We start from the raw sequence: 14,858 nt of genomic DNA on the forward strand, positions 1-14,858 counted from the left end.
AAATTTTATGGTACTTTACTAAAGTAATTAACGGCCGTGTCATTTTTCCAGGACTCTTGTTTTTTTTTAATTATATCTTTTTTGATCTCATGATTTTTTGATCAGTTCTATTTTTATTCAACTAGAGTTTTTGAACATTTGTTACATTGCAATGGAGATTCACCTATAAAGTTACAAGGTCTTGATTTTGTGTTATTTGTATGTTGTGATGTCTGACGTCATGTTTTGTCTGTATCAAAACTGAGGGCTCCTAAATTTAAGATTTAAAAATGGATCCAGATACTTTTAATTCATGTGATTTAAAAAGGTTCAAATTGGGTAAACTAATAAAAGCAAAATGTCTTTGAAAATAACTCACAAGTCTCTAAGTGGTCAAGCTAATAAAATATTGATGGTAATAAAGTATCTAATATCAATTATTTCTAGGACTTTTCTTCAAAAGTAAAGAGACAGCAAATACTGTACAGGACACTTGTCTGATATCTTGGTTTTTACAGAATAAATGAATTAAAGTTAACATGTATGAGATTACTCTAATGTGTTTGTAGAGACATCTGATTAATTTACAAAGTTAGAATGCTAATTGTTAAATAACATTGAGTACTTTTAACTCCTTAAATTCCAAGTGGTATCATACTTAAACATTATTGGTGTTTTCATAGGTTGGTAAATAAAAGGGTTTAAACTTGCTTTGTATCATCACTAAACTAAAAACAAGGTTACTAAGAGTTATGTCCTAACAAGTGCAATTTTATATACAAAGGGTCCCAAAAGTTTCAACTGTGTTTCAATTAGAGTACTATAAACAACAGAATATTTAATCTTATTAAAATAGAGTAATTTATCTAAATTCAGAAATTTCATAAGAATTGTTTCAGAATGTGAACAAAAAGGGTGAACAAATAGGAAAGAGAAAATAAAAGATTCTGGGTATGGAAATATATTTAATAAAAGGAAAAAGGAAATGTTTCTGGGTAAGAAAGTGCTTGTGTGATGAAATACATGAGGGTCTAAGTAAGTGCTAGGAAAGTCTGTGTAAGTAAAGGGCAAGTTTCAACAAGTTTGTATGTAACTAAGTTGGTTATATGTATGTGAGACAGCTAAAAATATTTAAGGTTTTTCCTAAGGTGAAATACTAAAGTTCTGATATAACCAATGTTTAATCTATATGGTAGAATGACATGGTAAAATGACAAGGATTTGAAACACTAATTTACTCTTAACTTTGTGTCTATTAAGTTTTATTCTTTAGAAAAATTAGTCTTAAAAATTGGGGTATATACAATTATGGTTAAACAAGTGTTATAGAGTATCGTACTATGTTATAAAGTCTACATTTTTCTTTAAAAACTAAATTTGGTAAGATAAAAGTGTCAAGGTAATAGTGAAATGGTCACTAGTTGTATATTACATGTGTTCATATTTTTCAGGACCACAAGTTTTTAAAGCAAGGAATTTATTAAGCTCTGCTCTTCTCCAGATTAAACTTGTCTGTAATGGTAATCTTAAACTTATAAAGAGTAAATTTTAATTGGGGATTTATTTCTATCATTTAATATTCTATTATAGGACCTGCTATCAAGAGGGTATGTGTAAAATTTGTTACTTTTTACACTGGAATAAAGAATTTCAAATGTAAATGTATTTCTAAACATTAGAGTCTGATTTGTTTAAAGGTTAATATTGTGAAACATGAGAGAAACATGAAAACTTTTTGCCACTTAATCACACAAAAGGAAAGTTAAAAGCTGTCTCAGCCTTTCTTTGATTCATGTTTTAGATAATATGTTAAATTGTGTTAATTATAAAGTGTATATAGACTCAAGAAACAGTATATGTAAACTACTTAATGATATTTAAGGAAGAAGCAAAGATCAACATCAGAATTAGAACACTTAAGATCTGTAAAGAGCCACAACTTACCTGAGATAAGGCTCTGCCTCCCACCTTACTGCATGTTAGAGTGACTCCAGAATAAGTCAGACTTCAGCTTATTTAAAGTTATAGTCAAAAAATTGGTTCTTGTTGTAAAAGTACTGTGATCTCAAATAGGGGATAGAATGTAGTTCTCAATCAAAATTCAAGGTAGCTATTATACAAGCTGAATATATTTTAACTCTTGCTAATTTCATTTTGTAAAACTGTTACCTGTTAATGTTTTGCAGACTTAGCTGCTTCAAGAACATACAACCTAGGTACCTTGCGATAATAAGCCATCACCTATAGAATAGATAGTGGTAACTTCCAGTACTAATGCAGACTCCAGTTAGATAAAAGTGTAAATAACTGTAAAGTTATGGACATTAAAGTTAAAGCCCAGTACTCTTACTTTATGACTGGTGAGATTGGCTTGCTGGATAATTAAGATCAAACTTAGAGATTGTAATTAAATACAGAGGTCAAGAAAAGTCCATATTTGGGTCTTGCCCGCAACGTTAGCCTGAACCCAGGGAATAAGAGAACTTCTCTAAGGAGCGTTGCAACTCTGGGTCACACAACCTCCTGATCAAGGAGATTGTTGAGGCTAGAGGATGAAAAATCACCCAGTGCATCTGCTGCAGAGGAGGGTCATGGAAAAAGGGAAACATCCCTTGATGCTTCTAAAGGAAGTCACCTCATCAAGAGACCTGCCTAATCAAAGTCACTGGTGGAGCTAAGGAGCTGCTCTTAAGTTCTGTACGAGTGACCCCTGTGGGAACTCAGCTGACTCTTTAACAAGACAGGAACCAGGTCAATTTGACCAGCTTGATCTTAGATACCCAGCAAAACAGTTAAAACCAAAGTATAGCCATTTTTGGGCATTTAAAAGAATTAATAGTTAAATGTAACTTAAGATGTACACTTGTATTAGCCCACTAGAATAAAGACTGGAAGCTACAAATGAGAGAAAGATTTTTCAGCAAATGTGCCTGATAACTATCAAGAGAAACTGCCAGAGTCAGAAGTTTTTAGTCAGTTTAAGGCCTGCAGACCTTCCTAAGCTACACAGGTGTACTAAATCTATGTTTGCTAGTATGATTATCTATTCCTAAGTAACAGAAGTATAGAGATCTCTACTAAACACAGGTTATACCAATAAAGGGATATTTTACAAAATCAGATGACATTAAGTAGCTTAACTATATTTTCTGGGGACATCTATGACATTAAGGGTTAAATGTTGTGTTTACATTCCTGATAACCTGGACAATGTTAAAGTCCCCAAATAAAAGCCTTGTCCTCTCCAGCCTTTGCTAGGCCTAGTTATGGGAACAATTTCTCAGTTCTTCCACCTCCTGGTGAGAGATTAACTTCTGTCATTTTCATGATACTCAGTGGCATGTTTCAGATGCTGCAACATTTACTTTGTACTAATCTCATTTCAGTACTCATGTTTTTTTGTTCTTCTATCATAGAAGCACCCACCCCCAGATGACTTTACAACCTGCTCTTCCCAACCAGGCTTCTTCCTGGGACCTCTCCATTGACCTGATTTTTTATAAAGAAGGAACTCCAAACTGCTTGCCCCTTGCTGCCCCCATTCAGCTTTGAAGCAGCCAGAATGACCAATGCCCCTTTTCATTTCTTTAACAAGCAATTATGGGTTCCTAAAGCTAAAGGGGAGAATGAAGCCAGAATTGGGAATAGGTAGCTAGTGTAGAAATAGGGGATCGGGTCAAATCGAGGAAATGGAGGCCATAAAGTCATCTGCCTCTGCAAGTTGGAGACTGCACCTGGAAGAATGGAATGTCAAGGATCTCCGGAGGCCATTGATTACCAAATTTACCTGCCTTTATCAAGGACTGTTTATCAAGGACTGCAAACAAGGGGCTGCTAATTGGTGCCCCCCGGGCTCTTGCCTGCCTGAAATCGTCTAGTCACTTTCATCAGGGAAAGAGTAAGTGCTGTACAGGTACTAATGGTCAGGCAACAATACCAGTCCCTCCGCCAAGGAAATAGCTTTGGAGAAGAGTATATAGAGACAGAAGTTCCATGATTAGAACTTACCAGAAAAGAAAATGGGGAAATGAAAGAATGGACATTTTTTTAAGCTGTCTGTTTTATCTCAACTCTCTAAGGTCTCCCTCCCGTGATGGGAACAAAGCCCTTAAAGCTGTTCCAGGAATCAGCCCCAAACAGGGAGTAAAAGGGTAAATTGAGCCACATAGCCAGATAGTGCTCAAACAGTAGGATTACCAGAAACTATTGACCAGAATCTACACCCTGTTGTAAAACATTGTGAAACATGTTGTTTGTTATCAGCAAACCCAGACACCCTTTGAAATTTCCCAACAGCTTTGTCCCCCTTTTCCCTTTCATGTGCGACCCCTCCCGATGTGTGGTCTCTGCCTTTATAAACCTACAAGATTTTCTGCCAGGGACTCTACTCCTCAAGTTGGATCCCAGTGCACTGGAATAAACACCTCTTGCAGTTTGCATCAAGAGATGCCTCCTGCGGTTGATTGGGGTTGCCGTCGATCCATGGGACAGAGTTGGGGTTTCCTTTTTCAGGCCTTACAAAGCATTGATCTTCCTCCAAATAAATCCTTTCCCAGTGACAGTACAATGGAACCCTGAAGGAAATGAGATAAACACTGAAGGCTGACCCCAAATTCTCCAATCTTCTCCAAGTAAAACAATTGCCCAGTAAAAACAAATTTTCAAATTCTCATAAACCTGTTTCCTGAGTGCCCAAACTGACAGTTGACCCCAGCACACTCTCCCATTCCACCCAGTAAAACAGACACCAAATTTCTGAGTGCCCAAGCTGACATGCTCATTAAGTCACCTCTTAGTTTAAACTATATATCCCCAGTCCCCTCCCTTATTCAGTGGCTCATTTTCCACCACAAAAGTGGATCCATCAGAGGTATGAAACTCTGCTCTTGAATAAACAGCTGAGATGATCCATGAAGTTTCCATCTGGCCCAGTCTTTTTGTGCTAAAATTTAGTTTTCTGACCCAGAATTGAGTAAGGTGAAATTAACCCTCCCCCCCATTACTCCTCCCCTTCTCCTGGAGTTAAGTGGCTCCAACTGCTCATACCTGGTGTGGACAGAAAGCAGCCTAAGCAAGCTTTATTGAAATTTGGCTCTCAGACAAAATTCCCAGCCCCCCAGGGTACGGGTCAGGGTGGAGAGCTGGAGAAAATTGCTCGTAGCCCTCCCCCCCTGCCCAGGGTCTTTATAAACCAGAATAGGTGGGTGATCCTTCTGAGTGATAGGTGGATATGAGGTTTATCTGTCCGTGTTCGATTGGTAGCTCTTTGGTGTGCTGCCCACTGACTCAGTTTTTTTTTTCTCTCCCACATAGCCACTGAAGTCCTGACCTTACACCTGGGGAGTGGCCTTTGAAATGACCAGCACCCCTAAGGATTTCTGAGGTCAAAGGAACACCAGGTCATGACTCATACAGCTACAGCTGAATCCCCAGACTGATGGCTCACCTTGCCTCCTTCCCCATCCTACAGAGAGAGACCCTTCACAACTTCTTTGTCCACTTTGGTTGAAAGGCTGCCACTATGTGACCCAGAACTGACCCCCAACCCTGTGCTATATTTTCACATCCCTATGCAGTGTGGAGGGAGCAAGGATTTATATCAAATCCTTTAATGGTGCTGAATGCAGCCTCTTTCTGACCCTACCACCCACCCTTCCTACCATTCCCAATCTTTCCTTCCCTTGCACACCCAGCAAACCTCACAAATCAGAGACCTCATTGCCATTTGTTTCTGCATCCAACACCAGACTTTAAATTCTCCAGAGAAGTAAAACCTCATCCAGTATCTAACAGATAGAGACCCCAAGTGTCCCCCAACACCGAGATTGGTGTAAAGGCATTTCCCCAATTCCCAGCAAAAAAAAAAAAAAAAAAAAAAAAACTCCAGTCTGGGTCTGGCACACCAGTGGCATAAAGAGTGCAGAGGGCTCTTTGCCGTCAACTTGTACCTCTGTTGAGCCTTTATAAAATAAAGAAACTACCCACTCAATTCCCAAAGACACTCCATTGGGCTGTTTCTCTACCTATTTCAAGACCCTTTTCTCCCAAAATAACATCAAAATTAAAACACCTCATTAGGCTCAGCACTCAAATTTGGCCACAATACAAATTAGATGATTTACACTGATGGTCCAAGCACAAAAACTTTCATCAAGAGATTCTCCAAAATTAAAAAATTTCCTATTACTGATTGGCAACACTGTCTGAAATTTACAGAATGGCATGGTTTTCTGAGGTACCTACTTATACCGCCATTCATGGGTGACGAGTACTGCTCCTTCTAATGTTGAAGATTGAACACTAGAGAAGCACTCCAAGGCAAGCAGATTAAGCAGATTTCATTTAAAGGTAATAATACATACTTCTCCTGGCAGGAAGAAGGGGGCTATGGCTGATGTTTTAAAGTCCCAAGAAGTGAACGCACCCTACATCTTTTATAGGTTAAGTCTCTTTTGTTCTCCAGTTCTCTTCCCCCTTATCTCTCCCTTCCTGCCTACATGACTAGGTCTGGTTTTGCATTAAGTGAGAAACCATGGGCAGGGGGAGGGTCAAGGTGATTCAGGCAGATAAGGGCCCAGGGGGCATTAATTAGCAGCTCCATGCTTGCAGTCCTTGATAAAGGCAGGTAAATTTGGTTATCAATGGGCTCTGGAGATTCTTGACATTCCATTCTTCCAGGGGCAGTCTCCAACTTCCAGAGGCAGATGGCTTCATGGCTTCATTTTCTGGATTTGACCCCATCCCCTATTTCTACACTAACTACCTGTCCTTAATTCTGGCTTCAATTCCCCCTTTTGCTTTAGGAACTCCTAACTGCTGTAAGGAAAAGAAACCGGGTGCCCTTCATTCTGGCTGCTTTGAAGCTGAAGGGCGCAGCGAGAGGCAAGCAGTTTGGAGTTGCCTTTTAAAAATTGGGTCAATCGAGGGGTCCAAGGTAGAAAAGTCTGGTTGGGGAAGAGCAGATTGTAAAGTCATTTGGGGATGGGTGCTTCTATGAGAGAATTTAAAAAAGACATGATTACTGTAATGAGATTAGTACAAAGTAAATGTTGTAGCATCTGGAACATGCCAATGAATATCATGAAGATGACGGAAATCAATCTCCCATCAGGAGGTAGAAGAACTGAGAAATTGTTCCCATAATGAAGCCTAGCAAAGGCTGGAGAGGACAAAGCCTTTATTTGGGGACTTTGACATTGTCCAGGTTATCAGGAATGTAAACAACATTTAACTCTTAATGTCATAGATGTCCCCAGAAAATATAGTTAAGTTACTTAATGTCATCTGATTTTTGTAAAATATCCCTTTATTGGTATAACCTGTATTTAGTAGAGATCTCTATACTTCTGTTACTTAGGACTAGATAATTGTATGAGCAAATATAGATTAAGTTTACCTGTGTAGCCTAGGAAGATCTGCAGGCCTTAAACTGACTAAAAACTTCTGACTCTGGCAGTTTCTCTTGATAGTTATCAGGCATTTTTGTCTAAGAATCTCTCTTTTGTAGCTTTTAGTCTTTAATCTAGTGGGCTAATACAAGTGTACATCTTAAGTTACATTTAACTATTATTTCCTTTAAATGCCCAAGAATGGCTATACTTTGGTTTTAACTGTTTGCTGGGTATCTAAGATCAAGCTGGTCAAATTGACCTGGTTCCTGTCTTGTTAAAGAGTCAGCTGAGTTCCCACAGGGGTCACTTGTAGAGAACTTAAGAGCAGCTTCTTAGCTCCACCAGTGCCATTTGTTAGAGAAGTTCTCCTTGATGAGGTGGCTTCCTTTGGAAGCATCAAGGTATGTCTCCCTTTTTCCATGACCCTCCTCTGCAGCAGATGCACTGAGTGATTTTTTCATCCTCTAGTGGTCTCAACAATCTCCTTGATCAGGAGGTTGTGTGACCCAGTGTTACAGCACTCCTTAGAGAAGTTCTTTTATTCCCTGGGTTCAGGATGACTTTGAGAGCAAGATACTGTTTTTTTCTTTTCTTGGCCTCTGTATTTAATTCCAATCTCTAAGTTTGATCTTAGTCATCCAGCAAGCCAGTCTCACCAGTCATAAAATAAGAGTACTGGTCTTTAACGTCAATGTCTATAACTTTACAGTTATTTATCCTTTTATTTAACTGGAATCTGTATTAGTACTGGAAGTAACCACTATCTGTTCTATAGGTGATGGCTTATTATCACAAGTTACCTAGGTTGTGAGTTCTTGAAGCAGCTACTTCTGCAAAATAGTAACAAGTAACAGTTTTACAAAATGAAATTAGCAAGAGTAAAACTATATATTCAGCTTGTATAATAGTTATCTTAAATTTTGGCTGAGCTATACATTATATCCCCTCTTTGAGATCATAGTAATTTTACAAAAAAACAAAAAACAATATTTTGACTATATCTTTAAATAAGCTGAAGTCTGACTGACTTTGGAGCCATTCTAATATGTAGTAAGGTGGGAGGCAGATACTTATCTCAGGTAAGGTGTGGCTCTTTATCAGGCATTTTTGTCTAAGAATCTCTCTTTTGTAGCTTTTAGTCTTTAGTCTAGTGGGCTAATACAAGTGTACATCTTAAGCTACATTTAACTATTATTTCTTTTAAATGCCTTGATAAAGGCAGGTAAATTTGGTTATCAATGGGCTCTTGACTCCTTGACATTCCATTCTTCCAGGGGCAGTCTCCAACTTCCAGAGGCAGATGACTTCATGGCTTCATTTTCTGGATTTGACCCCATCCCCTAGAACATCTTAAGTGTTCTAATTCTGATGTTAATCTTTGCTTCTTTCTTAAAATGTCATTTTTAAGAAGTTTACATATATTGATTCCTGAATCTATTTGAACAATAGTTAACACAATTTAACATTATATCTAAAACATGAATTAAAGAAAGGCCAAGAGAGCTTTTAACTTTACGTTTGTGTGACAAAGTGGCAAAATGCTTTTATGTTTCACAATATTAACCTTTAAACAAATCAGACTCTAACATTTAGAAATACATTTACATTTAAAATTCTTTATCTCAGTGTAAAATGTAACAAATTTTACATATACCCTATTGATAACAGGTCCTATAATAGAACATTAAATGATAGAAATTAATCCCCAATAAAATTTACTCTTTATAAGTTTAAAATTACCATTACAGACACGTTTAATCTGGAGAATATCAGCTTGATAAATCCCCTACTTTAAAAACTTGCATACCTGGAAAATATGAACATCTTTAATATACAAAGAGTGACCATTTCACAATTACCTTGACACTTTTATCTTATCAAATTTAGTTTTTAAAGAAAAATTTACTCTGTAACATAGTACAATACTCTAACAGTTGTTTAACCATAATTGTATAAACCCCAATTTTTAAGACTAATAGTTCTAAAGAATAAAATTTAATAGACACAAAGTTAAGAGTAAATTAGTGTTTCTAGGAAATCCTTGTCATTTTACCATGTCATTTTAGCATATAGATTAAACTTTGGTTTATATCAGAACATTAGTATTTCACCTTAGGAAAAACCTTAAATAGCTTTAGCTGTCTCACATATATACAACCAACTTGGTTACACACAAACATGTGGAAACCTGCCCTTTACTTACACACAGACTTTCTTAGCACTTACTTAGACCCTCATGTATTTCATCATATAAGCACTTTCTTACTCAAAAACATTTCCTTTTCCCTTTTACTAAATATATTTCCATACCCAGGACCTTTTATTTTCTCTTTTCTATTTTTTGACCCCTTGTTGTTCACATTATGAAACAACTCTTATGAAATTTCTGAATTTAGATAAATTACTCTATTTTAATAAGATTAAATATTTTGTTATTTATAGTACTGTAATTGAAACACAGTTGAAACTTTTGGGACCCTTTGCATATAGAATTGCACCTATTAGGAAATAACTTTCAGTAACCTTGTTTTTAGTTTAGTGATGCACAAAGAAAGCTTAAACCCTTTTATTTACCAACCTATGAGAACACCAATAATGTTTAAGTATAATACCTCATGGAATTTAAGGAGTTAAGAGTACTTGATGTTATCTAACAATTAGCATTTTAACTTTGTAAATTAATCAGATGACTCTACAAACACACTTGAGTAATCTCATACATGTCAACTCTAATTCACTTATTTTGTAAAAACCAAGATATCAGACAAGTGTCCTGAACAGTATTTGCTTTCTCTTTCCTGTTGAAGAAAAGTCCTAGAAACAATCGACATTAGATATTTTATTAACATCAATATTTCATTAGTTTGACCACCTACAGACTTGTGAATTATTTTTGAAGACATTTTACTTTTATTACTTTACCCAATTTGAATTGAACCTTTTTAAATCATGTGAATTAAGAGTATCTGAATTCATTTTTTAAATTTTAATTTTAGGAGTGCTCAGTTTTGACTCAAACAAAACATAACATCAGAAAGCATGACATACAAATAACGCAAAATCAAAAAAGGCCTTGTAACTTTATAGGTGAATCTCCATTGCAGTGTAACAGATGTTCAAAAACTAGTTGAATAAAAAAATAAAACTGATCAAAAAGTTATGAGCTCGAAAAAATATAGAATTAAAAAAAGAAAAAACAAGAGTCCTGGAAAAATGATAAGACCATTAATTACTTTAGTAAAGCACCATAAAATTTACTTTTGCTGGTGTTTAGGTAAGGCTCTTTTTACCTTTTTTTTCTTGGGTTTGAGACTGGTCTCCTACTGAGCCTTTAGGCTTCCTTTATTTCTATTTCAATGTAAGCCTTGACTGAGATCTGAAAAGATCTAACAGATTTTAACACAAAACTTATGCCTAGGGCATGTTAGCCATCTCTATCAGGGCAGGCTTTGATGTCAAGAAAATTATGGGACCTTATTTTCCATTACTTTTGAGAATGAAGCTACTATGCTAAGCTCCTCACTGAGATATGCCATTGGTTATTGAGCTGCCTAGAGCTGCGTATCCAGGATTTATTTTCCCCTCAGTGACAAACAGGTTAAATCTTGCTCCATAGGTAAGTTAAGAACAGGAGCTTGAAGTAAGTCTCCTTTTTGATATTCCTGTGTCAGAATATTGTCCTATGGTGGCTATTTTCTGTAGTATTGAATCTGTTGATTATATAATTAAGCTTTATTTTTTGAGATCTTTTAATTCCTATTAGCTAAGAAGTTTAGGAGCTCTGGTAATGGCCTTTTGATATTCCTCCTGGGTGGAGGCACATAAAGGATGTCTTTACTTACTGGAGAACAATCACAGATGTTTTATCTCTGAATTTTGTTAAGTCCTTAGCTAAGGTTTGTCTGGAACAGGTGAGGGCCATCTAAATCCGGAGGCAATACTGTCTAGGTTAGTTGAGATACAGTATCTGGTTCCTCAAAGGCAAACAGAAATTGCTATTCAGAGTCTAGCATAAACAGAAAAAGCCATCTTTCAAATCAAACATAGGAAACCAAGCAGCAGTGGAATCCAAGATAAAAGTGTATGGATTAGGCACTACAGTGTGGGGGAAATTACTGCTTCATTATTCTAAGGTTTTGGACTAGGCAGTTTGCTTTTTAACTCCTAAAATGGGTGAATTGCATGGGCTATTGCAAGACATTAAAGGTTTCTGTCATTTTGAATGATCTTTAATAAGTCTTTATTAAGTGCTAGGGTCCTAGTTTGCCCTGTGCTTGTCTTTATGCTCCCTTTTCTTTCTTTTTGATGACTATTAGAAAAAGGAAGATACAAGCTAGAGAAGATCATCTGAGGATTGATCAGGGCCACATGCCAATTTTGTAATTTCCCCTAAATATTTGGGGCTGACTAAATGATAAATTTGTACCTTAAAAGTAGGTGACCCTTTTTGGAGTCAGGATTCAAGGTGGTATATTTTCTTCTTGCTTTCCTAAGTCACTCCATGAAAATAGCAGGACTTTCCTGAAGGCCACATAATAGTTTTTTTAGGCATCCTACTCATTATTCGAATCCCAGTTAGGATGGTTTTTGGGAACTGCCTGTGCTCTAGATGATTAAAAGCATAATTTTTCAGGTGAAGTCAAATACCTGGCATAAGTTTTGAAACATCTCAATATTTATTAGGATCCTCCAAAAGCCTCCTTAAATTTATTTTTGTCTGTCTTAAGTTGGGATTGTCCCCTCGATTTTACCCCCTTAGTAGGTGATTCCTCAAGGCTTTCTCCTCTCATCGTAGAGATTATTGATGTTAAGCATAGTAACATATGAAAGGCACATTTCTTGATTATTTACAATTTAGCAGTATGCAGGCTAGTGGTGAACCTGGCAATACTGTTGGGAGAGAAACTCCCTTCTGAGTTAGATGTATTAGGGGCATCTCCCTAACTTTGAGCTTTCTTACAGTCCAGAAAAACCCATCTCTCATTACCTGGCTTTGCCAAAGTTATTTCTGGCCTTCTTCAGCAAAGAGCTAGGGTCCTAGTTTGCCCTGTGCTAGAGACCCTGGGAGGATTCAGACTTAAGGGCATTACTGCTTTCCTCCCTGCCACTAAAAACTCCTAATTATGAAAATGATGACAAAAGTAAAAAGTGTGCCTTTTGCCTATCTCTTTGCCCTGTAGACTAAAGGAATCTCCGGAGGGTGAGGGGACATCTGTTGGTTGTTAGGTGTATAACGCCCTTTGCTTGGAGTATGTCACAGGAGGGGTTTTTCAATGCCTCCCTCTTGCAGCTTAAAGAGAACACATTGAGCACATTTAAGCACAGGAACAGTAATGGGGAGACTCTAGATGTCTAGACTAGTGAAAGCTAGCTATGTGAACAAAGGGAACCTGGGCATTTTCATATTAATCATCCCAGGTCTTAATCCTACAGTCTGAATGCCTAATGTCTGACCGGCAAGGGAAGGGGAGCATCCAGGAGGGAGTGGATGTGCGGGAGTGTTGTGCACTGTATGACCCGTACGGAGGCAAAGGTAATTGGCACTTTCCCTCAGTGCCATTCATCTACTGATCACCCTGGATACCCCTCAGGGCAGTCGGGAGGGGGAGTCCAGAGAAGGAATCATTGGGGTCCACCCGAGGGCCAGAGAACCCTGCAGTTGTTCCAACCCTTCCTCTGCCTCCATGCATCCTGGGTGGATCAGGACTAGGGACACTGTGTACTCATGGCAATTGTGCTCCAGTCCTGGACAGAAAAGTAGGAAATGGCTTTGGCAGAGTCCAACATGCCTACAGAGCAGGTGATTGGAAACTTGCCTGAGTTGGGAAACCTCTCACCCAAGTCTTAAGAATGGTGGCTGCACTAACTGCATTTAAGTAGCTGATGGGTGCCCATTTTGCCCTCCAAAAATAAAGAGACAGAAAGATGCACCTCAAACAGATGTGTGGTGCGTGGAGAGAGGCCCACTTACCTTGGCATAAATCTTGGTGGGATCTCCAAATCTGAAACCACTGTTCACCAGTGACGAGTTCTGCTCCTTCTAATGTTGAAGATTGAACACTAGAGAAGCACGCCAAGGCAAGCAGATTAAGCAGGTTTTATTTAAAGATAATAATACATACTTCTCCCAGCAGGAAGAAGGGGGCTGTGGCTGATGTTCTAAAGTCCCAAGAAGTGAGCACACCCTACATCTTTTATAGGATAAGTCTCTAAGTCTCTTTTGTTTTCCAGTTCTCTCCCCCCTTATCTCTCCCTTCCTGACTACATGACTAGGTCTGGTTTTGCATTAAGTGAGAAGCCATGGGCAGGGGGAGGGTCAAGGTAATTCAGGCATATAAGGGCCCAGGGGGCATTAGTTAGCAGCTCCATGCTTGCAGTCCTTGATAAAGACAGGTAGATTTGGTAATCAATGGGCTTTGGAGCTCCTTGACATTCCATTCTTCCAGGGGCAGTCTCCAACTTTCAGAGGCAGATGGCTACATGGCTTCATTTGCTCGATTTGACCCTGTAAGATCCCCAAAAAGGAAACCCCAACTCTGTCCCATGGATCCACGGCAACCCCAATCAACCGCAGGAGGCATCACTTGATGCAAACCACAAGAGGTGTGTTTATTCCAGTGCTCTGCGACCCGACTCGTGAATCATGCAGGAGTCGAGGAGTCGAGTACCTAGCAGAAAATCTTGTAGGTTCATAAAGTCAGAGACCACACATTGGGAGGGCTAACACACGAAAGGGGAAAAAGGGGGAAAAAAGGTAAAAAGGGGAACAAAGCTGCCGGGAAATTTCAAAGGGGGTCTGGGTTTGCTAATAACATACAACATGTTTCACAGTGTTTTACAACAGGGCGTAGATTCTGGTCAATAGTTTCTGGTAATCCTACTGTTTGAGCACTATCTGGCTATCTGGCTCAATTTACTCTTTTACTCTCTGTTTGGGGCTGATTCTGAAAGAATGGACATTTTTTTAAGCTGTCTGTTTTATCTCAACTCCCTAAGGTCTCCCTCTCAGTGATGGGAACAAAGCCCTTAAAGCTATTCCAGGAATCAGCCCCAAACAGGGAGTAAAAGGGTAAATTGAGCCACATAGCCAGATAGTGCTCAAACAGTAGGATTACCAGAAACTATTGACCAGAATCTTCGCCCTGTTGTAAAACATTGTGAAACATGTTGTATGTTATCAGTGTTATGCCCAGCGGCTCGAGACCCCACAAAGACCACCAGAGACCACGATCAATGCAAGCAACAAAGAGTCATTTATTGGCAAGCTCGAGCCTGGTCCTCTGCTCACACGGTAACCCGGTGATGCTAAGAGGCCCCGAGCCTTTGTTCAACAGGCCTATTTATAATGAAAGGCGAAAAGTTTTACAGTGTTCTTTTTAATTGGCTGACATAAAATTATATATATGATGTTATTTTAAGTTCTGAGTCTCCGAGAGGAGTGTTATCATTATCTTTTAAGTTTGCCTTGGCACCGGCAAGGTCAGCTGC

At 38.3% G+C, this 14,858-nt stretch overlaps 1 long non-coding RNA gene across 1 annotated transcript in view; it reads right to left on the reverse strand.

Moving 5' to 3' along the window:
* Positions 1-1,448: 1,448 nt before the first annotated feature.
* The window catches only part of LOC306646644, a 982,690-nt gene continuing 969,280 nt past the window's right edge, over positions 1,449-14,858 (reverse strand). Inside the window, exon 3 of the long non-coding RNA XR_013759919.1 lies at positions 1,449-1,572. This is a non-coding gene — a long non-coding RNA (uncharacterized lncRNA). The remainder of the gene's footprint in view (positions 1,573-14,858) is intronic.

This window comes from Sciurus vulgaris (genome assembly GCF_902686455.1).
Source record: "Sciurus vulgaris genome assembly, chromosome: 16".
Taxonomy (NCBI): domain Eukaryota; kingdom Metazoa; phylum Chordata; class Mammalia; order Rodentia; family Sciuridae; genus Sciurus; species Sciurus vulgaris.